Genomic DNA, 15,387 nt, shown 5'->3' with positions numbered 1-15,387 from the left:
CCCCCTTTTAAAATATTATTTTTCCCACTCCTTGCATAAATCACCGAGGCTTCATTTACTGCCTTTGCTGTGTGCCTGAGTTAGTCAAGGAATGAATTAATGGGGCCAGGTTGATAGTTAAGGTAAATTGTCACAGTTTGGGTGAGTTGCTATCAGCTGGGAACCCAGCCCACTGGTTGGATGTGACGTGCTGACTGCAATTAAACACTTCATTGCCAAAATGTGAACAGCATATTGAAAAATTGTTTGTATACATAAAATAGTGCATGCAATCCAAAGAATAAGGATGATCTTTGGGAATTTTTGCCTATTTTTATTATTACTACTGTAAGTTTTAAATTGTAAACCAGAGTGTATGCATGTGCCATGTAGCTGCTACCACCAAATCATATGTAACACTCAATGCTAATTGTGTTCATAATTATGGAGTTAATTGAATTTCTGTAATAGTAAAAACTGGCATATAAAAAGTCTCTCAAGAATAAATATTTTAGTCAGGGAAGACAACACACATTTGAAATATTTAATAAAAAGAAAGTAGTTCTCATATGCAGGTGAGTTTAGGATTAATAAAGGAATCTCCCAAAATTAATCTACTCCATAAATTGTGTTCTAAACAAAATGTGGTACCATGCAAAACCCATGAATTCTTGCAATGCTCCTGTTTTTAACTCTGAAGGAAAAGGAGCTTGCACTGAAGCATTTGCAAACTGGGGAGAGATGTTAAAGGAGGCTTCGGCTGCAGGCTCAGCATCTGCATCTGCCAAGCTTTTAAGGTATTAGAAATGCACTGTGGCAAAATTAGAACTGCTATTAACAGTTTAATATCATAACAACACCATGTTAAAAAGTCAAATTTTGCTTATAGTGTTTGATCTTAAAGTTGTGGTATTTTTTTTTTTTTTTTTTGCTTTTGTGATCCGTTAGGTGTCTTGGTGCCACTTTAGGCTAACTTCAGGGCTGACTTACACCTCACCGAATCCACGGGGGAGTCACAAGCTGTAATATAATACAGAACGTGGATGTGGGTGTCTACTATCTTTGTCCTGTATTTTATCAGCTGATTTAGTTTTAGAGAGAAAAGAATGGGGCTAAGAATTCCCAATTTGTAAGATATTAAACCTGTGTATCTAACCACGGGCAGAGTCATCCTCCTGAAAATGAGAAAGGATCAATAAAAACTTATTGGAGTCTCCTCTCCTCTCCTCTCCTCTCCTCTCCTCTCCTCTCCTCTCCTCTCCTCTCCTCTCCTCTCCTCTCCTCTCCTCTCCTCTCCTCTCCTCTCCTCTCCTCTCCTCTCCTCTCCTCTCCTCTCCTCTCCTCTCCTCTCCTCTCCTCTCCTCCTATACTGTGGACAAAGGAAAAACATGAGGGGAAAACATTGCTTTTCCTTTTTCAGCTCTAAATTTAGACCTTATTTATCATCACTAAGAAAAATAATTGCAGCTTTTTTTTTCTAGGCAGGGAAGTATTTTTTTAAGTATACTTATTGCAAGAACAGTGGCAGTTGAACATTTTTAACAATGAAATAATATAAATTTTGAAAAAAGAGCCTCAAATGTTAGCTAACATAGTAATGACCTGGCCCTGTAGGAAATCCAGCTTAATACCCCTTTTCCAAAAGATCATGTATTGAGTTTCATTATTTCCTACTAGAGATTCACAGGAGACTCTTTCTTTTAATATCCTGTTTTTACTTACTGAAGAGATTGTGTTGAGCGTATAAAATATAAAATATTGATAATTAGACCTTAGGTCCCTGATCTTTGGTAATATGGAGTTTCCATTCACTGCACCTTTTTTTTGTTAAAAAGTTGCCTATTCGTATTCAGTTACTACACTATATTTTAAATAGTATCGATGGGAGTTGATGTAATTAAAAAAAAAAAAAGAAAAGTAATGTCCCCCCCAAACTAAGCCGAAGTGCAGGGGCTTTATTTTTGTTATTTCTCCCTTCCAGGAGTCGCTCCCCTCCCCCAGCAGCCGCACTACAAAGCTTGTTGTACAGGGACTCCATTAATCCTACATTTCCTAGATGGTATCTGAGGCACAGTGGGTTTCCACAGAAATTAATTTGTCCTGACAACAGGCCTAAAGATTGGAGTCCAGGGATCACTTGGCAAATTCCCTTTAAACTGAGCACAATAATAAACAGAAAGCTGATAACGACAGTTCTGAAAGACCACACAGAGGAAGGACCCCGAGTAGAGTCGCTCGGTGTGGATCTGCGGATACCTCCGATAACCGGCAGCCGGGAGCTTTATGCTTGATAGGAAAATGAACGCACTGATTTATGCATGCTTTAATATCGCAGCACTGGGCAGAACTAACTTCGTCTAGTAACGTACATTTTTAACTCTTTTCTGGAATAATGATAAAAGTTCAAGACCGGTCTGGTTTAGAACATTCTTATTTAATATATTTGTATTAATAGCTCTGTGGCCATTTTTCATGTCTTTCATATTTTAATTTTCTTTGGATATTTATACGTGTAAATATTAGAAAAAGTTGAACAGTGGGTAATATAATATTTCAAGGAATGAATCTGGAAAGTTTGCGATCTCGTCTAAGTATATTTTCTTCGAGATTGTGCTGGTTTTTGGGTTTAGTTGTCTGCTATGTAGTAATTCCTCATTAAGAATAGTAAAAAGCATTTTAGACAGTATTATTGCCTGTTTGCTTGTTTTTATTTATCTTTGCCTTTGGTGCATATTTAAATGCTGTTGTTTTCCCAAAGTTAAGGTATGGAAAATGGCTTTGTTGGAAATATATACTAATATAGTAGGTGAATAAACAAACGTTCATTGGATGTTTTAGAGCTTGTCTAGAAAAGAGCATTTCAGTCTCTGGTTTTGTCAGTATAGAATTCAGAGTTTTGACGATAATTAGGATTTGTGGTATGTCAGTAAAGCTCTGCCAGTTACACTTCTGAAAAAAGCCATCATAATATTAAGAGTTAGTATTGATAGAGTGATGTTAAGTAAGATACATGCTACATAACTTTCCACCGCTTAAGTGTAGGGTACGTAACCATTTAAGTAATGAATTAAAAAAGGAGGACAATTTAAAAATACATACAGAAAATGGATTTTGGTTATTGAAAGATACCTTGAAAGTAAAGTCTAATTTTGTTCTCGATGTCCAAAGTGCATTATGAAATAACAGCCTCTCGATACAGAGAGGACTATGTAACTATGCTAAAGGAAGGGAACTGGTGTGCTTGACAGGTACGGTCGTACCCCGAAACCAGCAGTTTGCTCACTTTCAGTAGCTGAGGTGTTTCTCTTAAGATGGAAATTTGGCAGTGGAGTTCTCCATGACCTGTCCAAACTCAACAACACTCCTGAATCACAATGCCTCCTCCGCAACCCCCTCCAGGTACAGAAGCGTGCCCAGGCTGGCGATGAGCAGCAGCCCCGCGCTTGCGGGTGGCCGGTGCCTGGGGAGGGCAGGGGCAGGTGAGCGAGCTGGGGCGGGGGACACATTGTGCCTGCTCCCATCCCATCCCATCCAACCATCCCCTCCATCTCCACCCCACCCTGGGGTGGCAGGATGCCAGTGTCCGGGTCGTTACGGGCTTGGAATGCCACTGCCCTCCTCATTTGTGATACAGAGACTTTATATAAAAAAAGAGTTCTGTCTTACATGCTTTTCCGGCACAGCTAATGACAAAACTACCATTGACTTGGGTAAAGGCAGCATCAGACTCGCTATTTAAGAGCTTAACGAGCTGAGAGGTGGGGCTCTATTATACTGCTGGAGTGGGGTGTATGTACCACACCTCCTTGCTGAAAAATAAAATCTTTTGCTCTCATTATTGGCTTTAAATTAGTTTGTACACTACAAATTAATCAATTACAGCCAACGTACTTTGGAAATGAAATTCAGGATGAGTAGCGCAATTTGTATTTGTCACACTTAAAGAACTCCATTGTACTGAAATGCAGGGGATTTGAAAACAACTAGTTTTAATGCTCTCTAGCTCCTCTTTCTAGAGTCTGATGCAAGAGCAAATTGACTTGCTGTGCCTTTTAGCTCTGCAAAAGAACACACCGAAATACTCCCCTCCACTTTTTATATCAAAATCACTCTATGCATTTCAGCGTACAAGCTATTAGGTTTTTTTTAATTTGGATCAAATCAGGCATTTTTCCCCCAGCAAATAGTTCTCTAGCATGCTTTACACATTTGATTTGAAGGACTGTGTATTATTTGATGTTCTTAGGAGATAAACAATAAACTTTTGAATATGTTTTTTCCATTTGAATACAAGCCTAGGGATGCTTCACCCTGCATCCTAAAGCCTGATTTCCCCTGGGACTCATTATCATGCAGCTCACATGTTCAGTCACCTACACTGTTGAACTTACTATCAAATAACCTTCGAAACGTTACTAGTTATTACGTGTCAGAGGGCAGATTTATGATAAACTAACTTTGAAACAAAATAATGAATTCTCAGCGCTCTCTTTCCAGCAGCATTTCTGGTAATTTTGTTGGATTTAAATTTTAAAATAGTAAGTTGCTTTTTTTTCTCTTATTCTATCATATAAAATAGCTCCCTCCCCTCATGAAATTTCTCCCTCCTTAAATATGGTTTATGATGATTTGAGCACTGCCTATAAAGAATAAAAATGAGAACATTTGTCTGTGAGCTACCAAACTGCCCACTGGAGTTCATTTGTGATTAAACTTTCATAGCTTTCTAACTTGGCGAAAGTTAAATTAACTTAACCCTTAGCATTGTCCACTGGTGTCCAAAACGCAGCTGGGCAATAGGTGTTGTCAAACAGAAGTCTTTTCTCCTTGCACTTTTTACAGCCAGTATTTTGAGGTTTTAAGCAAGGTTCTTGCATTAGAGTGACAAAAATCAATAGTGTTTTCTTCTCGGAAAGCAGAAACGTGGTTTATGGTGGACCAGAAAGGCTGTCCAAAAAGGTTTTCCAAAAGCGTATCCTGAGTTTCAGCCCCCAAAGCCCATATTTAGGGATATAATATGTGGCCAGTTTTCAAGAAGGCTGAGCATGTCCTCGGGGGTCTGTAGGCACTTGGCTTGTTTTAAATAGTAGCCAGAGTGATCATGACTTTTCATGGGATTGTATCAGAGGCATGAAATTCAGGTAGATAAATGCCATATAATAACTTTGAAGGTGATTAGAACAACAAACACCTGCAGCTGAAATTTAAAAGTGCACCATGTCAAAAATTAAGTCTGGCTAATTTGGAGAAAAATCAGTGTGGCTCTTCTTGGTATCAATGGAAATTTTTTCATTGTATTTCAGACGAGTATCGGGCAGATTAATGTCTACAGGATTTTTATCTCCTACTAGACAAAGTCTAGGCTTTGAGATATTGCTCATCTGTGCTACTGCATGGAAAATGCCTGACCTAGGGTAGCTCTGTGAAGCTGGGGGATAGAGCCACCATCTTCAGTACGCGCTCTCATCTCTTTTGCTCCACTCACCGTGATTATGGTTCTCCAAGGGCATTACGGGCGAAAGTTCCATATCAGGCTGTCTATTAATATTTATGCAGCAATTCAGGAGGTAATGCATTGTTAAAATACAAGTTGGAAATGCACCAAATTTAATCACTTTTTAGTACCAGAAATTATCTATTTCTACATCAGATAGAGGGGGAGGGGGGGCTATCATTACAACATTTCTTTTTTTTAACCAAGTTATTTGCTCGCTCTAACATGGCTTGAATTAAAAAGGCAATAAATGCTATTGCGTAGATAAAGTTTTAAAAAGGAATGCAAGCTATATATGTGAAATTTAATACGAAGTGTTAAAAAAGTATTTAAAAGAAATCCATACTACGTCGGTACGTCCACCGATCAGTGATGCCATGTCAGTCAGTCCCTGTCTTCGTGTGCAAGGACTGCTTGGAGGCCAGCAGGATTTGCCCTGCGCCACTATGCAATTCCTCCTGCCTAAACGTGGAAAGTATATTTTTATCACTGATATCACTTCATTTTTGCAGCTGTCTGCTCACATCAGGTTAGTAATATAAACTCTGTCAAAGACCAATCTCTCCCTTCCACCGACTACAAGATCCACAATTATTATTTAAAGTTAACCTCCTAAGAAAGTGTTAGTTATTTAAACTGTGCAACCCCCAAAAGAATTGTTAGCTATTGATATCTGAGGACCTCCTACAGTCTTTCTGTGGTCAAATAAGGCTCCTTTTATTTTCAATTGGAGTGTTTTTTGGGAGAACAAGCTCTGAGATTTCATGCAAGCAAAATAAATCCAGTGAAAGTGAAACATTAATTAAAATGTATAAAAAAATAAAAAGGAAAATGTTGAAGAAGAGTGTGGTGCTCAAATAGAGCACTATTTTTTTTCAGGTCGCTTGGCTTTCTGATGTCATTTCTGGCAGATTCGTTAGCCTGGCTCCATCATGTTCTGTTCTGAACCATAACGTGATGGGAGATGATCAAAGTGAGAATGGTAAAGGCTCAGGACATTTAAAAAATGTTCTATTCTGGAAATTGTTCTAAAATTATAAACAGATTACATTAAAAATCTGTGTTGCTGAACATGGTTGTTCATCATCCTTTTTTAGAAGGAGCTTTTGAGAAGTTTGGGTAAACAGCCTTGAAGTCTTTATGATGGCAGGCTGCAAATTTCTCTAGAACTTTAGGCAACCCAAGCCTCTCTGAAATGTAATATAACCCATTTCTGCTGTTAGGCGTGTTGTTTTAATCTTTATACTTGAAAGTGGTAAGCATATGGGTCAGATCACCCACTCCTGCTAATGGACACAATTCCGTGGACTTCGGTGTCCAATTATGCCAGCTAAAGATCTGACCATTGCTGGGTTTTATTTCCTTATTTTTTCTTGTCTTCCTGATCTTTGACCCTTTATCAAAGGAATGCCGTCTATAATATGATAATAATATGAAATTCTGAGCTCACTTTCTAACAATATATATCCCAAAGAATTGTAAAGATGCTCACCTTTATACGAAAAGCAGCTGCTGAGCGGTTTCAGCCTTGTGATTGTCTTTGCTGGGCACAGGGGTGAGGCTCAGGTAGCTCTGCCTGGCGTCGCAGTGGAATATTAAACATTTTTTGCATTTCCATGAAACAATTGCTCTGCGGGATGAGCGAGTAAATAAACTCATTGGTGAGTCAACAAACTGACAGGAGGCCATTTTTCCTAATTTTAGATGCATTTTAGTGCTCAGGAAAGTGAGAAATTTTTGAGTTTTTAAGGGCTATACACTCTGGTGCTCTCAATCAGTGCTAGGATGTGGCTGAAGCTGGAGTCAGAAATATCTAGGCAGTGTGACACCTTAGGCACATAATGGAGCTATACAAGAGTGTAAGAAGGATTTAGACCTATAAGCAGGGTTTGACTACCTATTTTGATTTATGGGCTGAATATAAGTGTGTATTTCAAGGAACCATTAGACTTTGTGATTTGAAATATGCAGAAAGCGGGCTTCCCCTCAGCCTTGTGTAGGAAAGGGCGATGCAGGCGCCTCACACAGGCACATGTATTTCTTTATAGTAGAGAAAATGGCAGGGAATAGTCTGTAGCAAGAAAACCCTTTGCTTCAGACTTTCTGCACCAAATAGGTGATGGAGTGGTCAGGAATGGCATGATCCATGACTCACTGTGGCCCTGGCTGAGAAAGTAGGAAAGGAAAAAGAGATAGGAAATATCTGTGTTGTTCTTCAATGTAAAGCATGTATTTCAGGTAAATTAGTGCTGCTGTTGTTGATAGGGCCACACAAATGCTTGAGAAGGGCTGGGACTTGTAGGTGCAAATAAAGAAAAGCATAGCAGGAACGGGTAGCTGCTGGGACACTTGGCCAGAGCGCGCCTAGAAACTCTGCTGTACGAGATGTTGTGAGAGGCGTACGGATGCAATCACTTGAAAAGTATAGTGAGAGATTTTGGCATCCCCCCACCTCCCCTGTGCCCCATCCTTCCACCCCTGCTGCAGACATGTAGCTCCTCTTCTTGGGTGGCAACGGCGGTTGCAGCTGGTGACCCTCATTCGGTGCCCTCTGTCTCTGCCTTTGCTAGAGCTCTTATCATTTGGACAAATGCTGCTCTTGTTTACAGTAATGTAAATTTGGAGCAACCCCTCTGCCATTTCTCCAGCGCAAATATTGCACTCTGTGTAATTCCCGTCTACTCCTTCACACAGATGGAGCCTGGGAGGCGAGGGAGGAAGGCTGCTCCTTCCGAATATCCATGCATCCATCTTTCTGGCTGCAAGCCCCAGGTGACTGTGCCGGCCATACATTCGATCTATGTAGGTATGGGAGCTGCTGTTGGTCTTTTTTTTTTCCCCTCTCACCTAACTGCACTTCCCTTCCCAGCTCTGCACCCAGCTGTAAAGCACCAACCATGGAGGCAGCCCGCAGTTTCTTCACTGCAGCTCCTTACTGTGGCTCCAGCCCCGAGAAAAGGCTGCCCTGGCCATGACAAACTGCATGCTGGCTCCGTGATTTGTGTAAGCTCAAATTTTCCACTAATTCACTTATATACACTGGATGGAAAACACAGCCTCGGGGCTGCTATAAACCATGCCGGTGCTGCAGCAGCAAAGGGCCGTCCTGCCAGCTGGGGAGTCGCTGGAGCATGCCGAGCGCCGGGGCCGGGGGAAGGACTGACATCCAGTTTATGCACTTGTCGGAGGAGCTGCGGCGCGGCAGCAGATCCGGCCCCTCCGTGCAGCCTTTTACCGTGGCACAGCCCTCTCAGCTCGGGTCCTGGCACCGCAGCTGGTGCGGGAACCTGCTGGTTGGATCATGGGCAGAAGTGAACGCCGTCTCCTGGCCACCACTGGCTCTGGGTGAACCTTGGCTGCCCAAAACCAGCCGCCCTTTTGGGCTGCCCATTGGAAAAAGTCATGGCTTGCTCTCCTTTGCTCTCTTACAGCCTCGATCCACCCTAGCGCTTTGTTTTGTGCTGCAGTGTGGTTCTGCAGCTTTAATTTTCTGTATAATCCACCGATAGATAATTTAAGACCGCTTTCTTTTAAGAACAGCAGGAGTTGGCTGACTCCCCAAACGATTGCTTGTCTTGTTACAGATAGCTGTTGACCTGTTCCTTTAATGTTAGAAGTCTGTATCTAACTGCTTTCTTAAGCCAACCTACTTCCTTCTTTTTTAATGAAATTGTCCCTTTAGCCTTTTTGCTGGGCTGGCTTTTCAACAAGAACATTAGAAACAGTCTGCTCAGTTCTTTCCTCTGCTAACACCTTGCCTAGAGCGAACTTGCAGCTTCACTCTGTCAGCTGTAAGATATAGATATACTGTTGTCTTAATTACTCATATTTCTCCTGCTGCTCATAATTCTGCTTGTTCCACCAAAGAGCTCTTCAGAGAGCTTTACCGCTTCCCTTTCCCTTTCTTTGGGGGTTTAAAGGTTGTCAGATATATAAACGATCCTTGTTGCAGAGCTTTGGTGGTGGCGGTGTCCTTTGTGGAGAAGATTTAGGGGGATGGGAGAACTAAATATGAATGCTTTTCGACTACATCTCTGTGGAAGGAGTGAATACACATAGTACTACCTTGGATAACAGAGCATCAGGGAGTGTGTTTGGCAAATCCCATCTCTAACGAACAGCTAGGCAGCTGTTTTTTCTGCAGCTTGAAGTGTAGATGCTGATTGTCAGGAGTAAGGTTTTCTTTCCCTCTCTCTCTCTGTCTCCGCCACTGACTATCCATGGCACTATCTGTCTGATTGCTATTTCTCTAAAAATGCTCTTGAAACTGCAAGCTTAAAAAAATACTGCTGTGCCATAGGTAACCCATAGTCCTTTCTGGTTTCAGCTCTCTTTTATGATTGTATGCCACTGATTCTGTTATCTATATTAATTAATCTGTCTGCTACTGCAAATATGGCATGTCAAGTAACCTAGAGCAGATGAACAACATGATGTCCGTGGTTTTTTTGCAAAGATTTGAACAAGTTTTATCATAGAAGTGAGGTCTCTGCTGGGTTACAGCTTTGGCCAGAGTCCTTCACTCCTAGGTATTTAAAGTCCACTCTCAATTTTAACAGACCTCAGCTTTATACAGTAAGATAGTTCGGTGTCAGAATATATCTTAGTATTCAGCTGGTTGGTTTAGTTCAGCTGGCTGACAGGTTCAGAAAGCAGTACTGTGAGTTTATGTTAATTGCATAAATTAAGAGCCTGTCAAACTGCAGTGGTTGAGCCTGTTTCCATCATGAAGCTTGTTGGGCTGGAGGTGGGACTGGAGGTGGGACCGGGCAGGGTGTGCTTTCCACAACTGGGGTTTAAGCACCTCCACTCCAAGTTTTGTTGTTACTTTTTAATAATTATCTGTTTAAAATGCTGTGTAAGTATATAAGAAGAAACATTTTAGCATCAGAGCAGTGAGAGATGGCAACACCAAAGATAACACGCAACTCTTCAAGGTTTAAACTGACCTAATGGCAGTAAATAGGCAAATAAACAACAGGCCGCAGTAAGTCATGGCCAACCTCTTCCAATAGCACAGATGTGACTAAAAAGTCTGTTTGAGAAAGCAAATGGAAATAGATGGGAGAACTCAGTGAGGGGAATTAGAAATAGTAATTCTGTTCTGCGTGGAGGAATAACAAGGAGAAAATAGCTCTTCAAGTTTGAGCTCTGCTCTTGGAGAGCTGAAAGGGATCAGAGTAGCTGTCTCAGACAAGGCAAGTTTCAGGCAAGGTCACATGAGTTAGGACACATGGGAAATCCATGCAAGTGGCAGCTCATTTCAGGCCATCGTGTGTAGGAATCTCATAGTCAAGGAATATCATCTGAATAACATACAGTGCAACTCCAGCCCCGAGACTGGACAAGAGAAGTGCTGAAGCTGGCCCTGTCAAAAACTCGGGTTCCCTGATGTTTGACACAGAAACTGGTTTGATGTAGAGCAAATGGACACGCGGTCTGTGATGCTCGACATGGGCGTCTGCATGGCTGCCATCTGCAGGGTGAGATCTGCCTGGGGGTGGGCTGCCCAAACATCCCATTTGCCTTTGCAGGAGAAGGCACTATGATTCCACAAGGATAGACTCTGGGAAGCTGGCAAGGCCCTGGGGCCATTAGTTCAGCCTGATGCTACCGCAAGGGCTGATGGCGTAGCTGGAGGCTGCAGGGTGCAGGTGGCGAGCAGGTATTGCACTCTATTTGTTCAAGGTTTCCTCTTGGAGTCCCAGCACTGTCTCCTGCGAGCAGCTCTGAGGCAAAGTGGTTGGTTAAGTAGGTGGCCATGCAGCTGCTTTGGCACCTAGTCCATTCTGGCAGCTGCTCCACACCGAGCAATTTCCTGCCCAGGGCATCTTCTGCAGTGATGTTGGGCAAACGACTTGACCTTGTGCCTCAGCTCTCCAAACATAAGGATGTTTCCCTGTTAACTCCTCTCTACAAACCCAAGGGCTGTTAAAAGTAGGTCTCATGACTGTGTGGTACTTGGATGCCATGGTAATGTAATTAGCTGCACAGCAATCTTACTAAAAATGTCCTTCGTGGAGGAGAGGACGGGGTGGGGGACTGGTTTAGAGGATGGATGTTAAAGGGGAGGAAGTTTCCAGACCTGTGGCTTCACCACAACTTGGCTGCGTAACACAGGTCCTTCAGTGCAGATGTGAATCCAGAGGTTCAGAGCACGCTGTTTGTTTACTACACGTGTCCCTGCGAGACATAATGCAGCACAAACTGTTGGAAGCGTTAATAGATTATGTAACAGCTTCCCACTCCCAGCAAGCCTTTTGAAAATTTTATGTGGTATCTTGGGCTAAAAAATCTTTTTGAGCTGATGTATAACTTGCAGTAAACTTGAGGAAAGTATTCCTGTTACCGTCACTTTCCCTTTTTCCTCCCTCTTTCTCTTCCACGTTATATATGGATCCAGGAACCTCTGGGTTACTTAATCCAAAGGCAAGAAGCACAGGGTTCTGTGTGGAAATCTGAACGCCTCGGTGCAGGAAAGCTGTGCTGCTGATTAGTTTATCTCTGTTACTTTGCCAAACCCCCAGACTTTGGCAGCCTGGGTCTCTTTTTGCCTTTTTCTCTCCATTAGGTCTTTTTCCTCCCTACCCTCAGGATGACCTCTGCGGCGATGGTTGCCAAATGTTACCCGTATTAAATATGAGGATGTGTATCAGCATCCACAAGGCACACGCTCCCGAGCTGTTAAAGCCCTTTTCTACCGGAGCAGCAGCCTGTGAACTGTCTGAAGCTTTTGGAGTTAACAGTTTAGCTCTGGTTAGCTGGAGGTCATTGTAGAATTGTGTCACCAAATTCTTTTCTCAGCTGTATCCTCGCTACTCCGACGAGGAAGAAATTTTTTTTCCGGTCATTTATGGTTAACCCTACTGTACTTTTATGTAAGAATTTGTTGGTTAAATGGAGACTAACCACAGTAGTAAAAAAGTAAGGTTTCACAGCAATATTCAGAGCATATTTAAAAAATTAGGCAAGATAATGCAGTGATATAATGAAAGGCAAACTTGGATTGGGTGGGATTTTGGTGCATTTCTTTATTCAGAAGTTGTTCTCCTTGATTTGGATTTTCTTGCGTGCTAGGACAAGGCACAGCCAGCCATATTTTCCATCCTGATGAATGAAACAGAGCTCGAGGAGTTTAGCTGAGATTGGCTTCCCCTGCAAGAAAAATTGCTCTTTGTTGCCTGAATCATAATTTTAAGGCATGAAAACTATTCATCAGGAAAGCAGCATTTTAACTCCTTACATCTTGCAGACTGATCTTTGCAGAGTAAAAAAAAAATCCTCATCTGCTGAAGTTGATCAGAGTTGTAATAAGTCTATAAGGTCACCTTGATTACTGTACATCAACGTGGTCCCGACAGTATGTTCTTGATAAGACAGCCCATTGCTGTGATTTAATCCAAATCTGTTTAATCATATATAATCCACATAATTCAAATATACTCACTAAGGATCCAGTTTTATAGCTGTACTGAGGGGGAGGGAAACCTTGTGTTGTCACAAGTCATGCTGACATCAGTGGGGTTTCTTATTGATGTAGGACTTAATGCTGGCACATGCAATTACAGCAAAATTTGGGGTTTAGTGTATTTGCAATTTGATGTATTCTTAGGAGGCATTCGCTTTGAGGTAAGTGAGTAAATGAACTCTGGGCCATGTCCAACAAAGTCTCTGACTGAGAGTTGTGCCCAGTGGTCATTTCAGGGGAAAAAAAAAAAAGAATAATCTGAAATTATTGTTGTGCAATTAAAAAGATCACAAATGTTTCATTTATATTTTTGGCTTAGAAATTTCACTTTATACAAACTATGTAAAACTATATACGCCTGTGCTTCTCTCAAGGCATTCTTTAATGTTTCAGAAATGTTTCAACAACAACAAAAAATATATTTGTCAGCATAAGTAATACACAGATATTATTGCAGTGTTACTGGTTACAATTTTCGTGTTCGAGATAGCAGTATCAGATCACACTCCATTTGCGTAGCCATTCGTTAATGTGATGCACATGCAGCTCTGTGGCCTGATGCCTGAGAGCCCTGAATCTAAAAAACCTGCTCAAACCCATGGGTAACTGCAAACATCTGAGTAATCCTGTTGAAGTCAGTCCATGCATCCGTTAACTCTGCAAACTAATCCTTAAAAAAATTATGAAAAGGGCAAAAAGAAAACAGCATGCTTTCCAAGCCAATGAAACTCCATACGTGCTTGAAGTTAAATACTGGAATAAACAAATAGTGCATGATCTGAAAGACTGAATCCGTACTCGTAACCACAGTTTATCCGTTATCCAGTGAAAGCAGAATATAAGGTGAATTTTTTTCAGCTTGCGTACTGTATCACTTCTGATGCATTTCTGACTTGATTTTTTTTTCTTTGTGGCCATTTTGCAGTTTTCTATGGATTTGTTTTGATTGTAAATAGGCATACACATTAGCTAAAGCCAGATAAGTTCTTCTGGCTGGCTTTGCCAGTAAATCAGTGAGCTATGTAATTGGGTTTGTATAAAATTATGCATTGTGAACTTGGGAATAAGTAAAACAGAAACAAAAAGTTCATTTTTTAAAAATAGTATTATTTTTGTGCAAAACTTTTTTTATTGACCCCATTCTTCTACTCCCTAGCATGATAATTTTGATCATTCTTTCAATGTTGAACAAAAAGCAAACTACAGAATAAACCCAAGTAAAACTGGTAATAATTTCTGGTTTGGCTTGTAGGTGGAGCTGAATACAATGCCCGCATTTGTGGTTAACTGCAAGCAAAACATTATGAAGATGATGGTATTCAGACACATACCCAAACAATTGGATTCAGACAAATTGGATGCAAGACTTTGACCAGCATGCGAAGAACAGGTGAGAACCCTTGAGAGTGAAGCTGCAATAATAAGTATTCTGGTGGTCAGGAAAAATGTTTCTCCAGTAACACAATAGATCTTCTATTAGAAACTCAAAATACTAATTACAATCTGCCTAAAGACTTGTTATAAATGAAGTGGAGATAGAAACATGTTTATATTATGGGGAGGCTTATTTGCAGATAAGCAGGAAACCAGTCACACATCTTCACAAACATAATTTTAGCTGTTTTAATTAGCAGGTTTGCTTTGATTTAATTTAATTCAGTGATTCCTTCTATCTTTACTGACACATGTGCAAATAAAATGTGCTGACCTGACTTTTGACATCCAGTTTCCTTTTTCATTTCTGTTTTTGTTGTTGTTGATTTCGGCAGTGTTTACGGTGAAATGATGGGGTCAACACTTCCTAACAGCATGGCCAACAGATGTAGCGTGGGGATGACAACCGTACATTTGAGTGGTCTTTTGTTACCCCAGCACTGACTGATTGCTGAGGTGCTGGAAGCCAGGGTGTCAAAGGCCATCAGAAGTCCTAGTAGCCTCTCGATCCCAATTCTATTAAGGGCTGGAATGACAAAAAATATGCCTTTTTGTGTAGTTGCGTGTAAAAGTGCAGCAAGCTTTTTTGCTAGAGAATGAGACCCCAGAAAGGTGCCCCATGTGTGCCTTTAGCAACTTATTGTAGTGTGTGCATCAACTTTGGGTGGAAAGGCAAGGTTTAAAAGCTGTCAGAATTCATATATTTAATGTTTGGAGATTCGGTGGTTTTATTTAACAGTGAAAGTACTTACTGACAGAATAAAAACACATAGTCCAGAATAAAAATACCAAATTAATGCACTGACAAAAAAACCCCCCTGTGTTGACTTTGCTGAGCTTTTTGTTGGTTCAAGTGCTTGGAAGCTATTTTTTTCTTCTTTATATCAGAAAATCAATTGCTAATACACCAGGTGTTGTTCTCCCTGCTCTCTCCACCCCTCCCTTTTGCAGTCTCTCACAGCTGTATGATAGGTAATTAAAACAATCACTGAAATGTTTCAAAGCTGTTGTA

The 15,387-nt window shown here is 41.1% G+C and overlaps 1 long non-coding RNA gene across 9 annotated transcripts in view; it reads left to right on the top strand.

Annotated features, from left to right (window-relative positions):
* LOC134520540 (uncharacterized) overlaps positions 1 to 15,387 on the top strand; it is an 89,131-nt gene that overhangs the window by 12,103 nt on the left and 61,641 nt on the right. For all 9 annotated transcript variants that reach the window (XR_010072463.1, XR_010072460.1, XR_010072459.1 and 6 more), the window contains one exon: positions 14,194 to 14,331. This is a non-coding gene — a long non-coding RNA (uncharacterized LOC134520540). The remainder of the gene's footprint in view (positions 1 to 14,193; positions 14,332 to 15,387) is intronic.

The sequence above is a fragment of the Chroicocephalus ridibundus genome, chromosome 9 (genome assembly GCF_963924245.1).
Source record: "Chroicocephalus ridibundus chromosome 9, bChrRid1.1, whole genome shotgun sequence".
Lineage (NCBI taxonomy): Eukaryota > Metazoa > Chordata > Aves > Charadriiformes > Laridae > Chroicocephalus > Chroicocephalus ridibundus.
The sequence above is the reverse complement of the archived record's forward strand: the minus strand, read 5'-3'. Positions and strand labels throughout refer to the sequence as shown.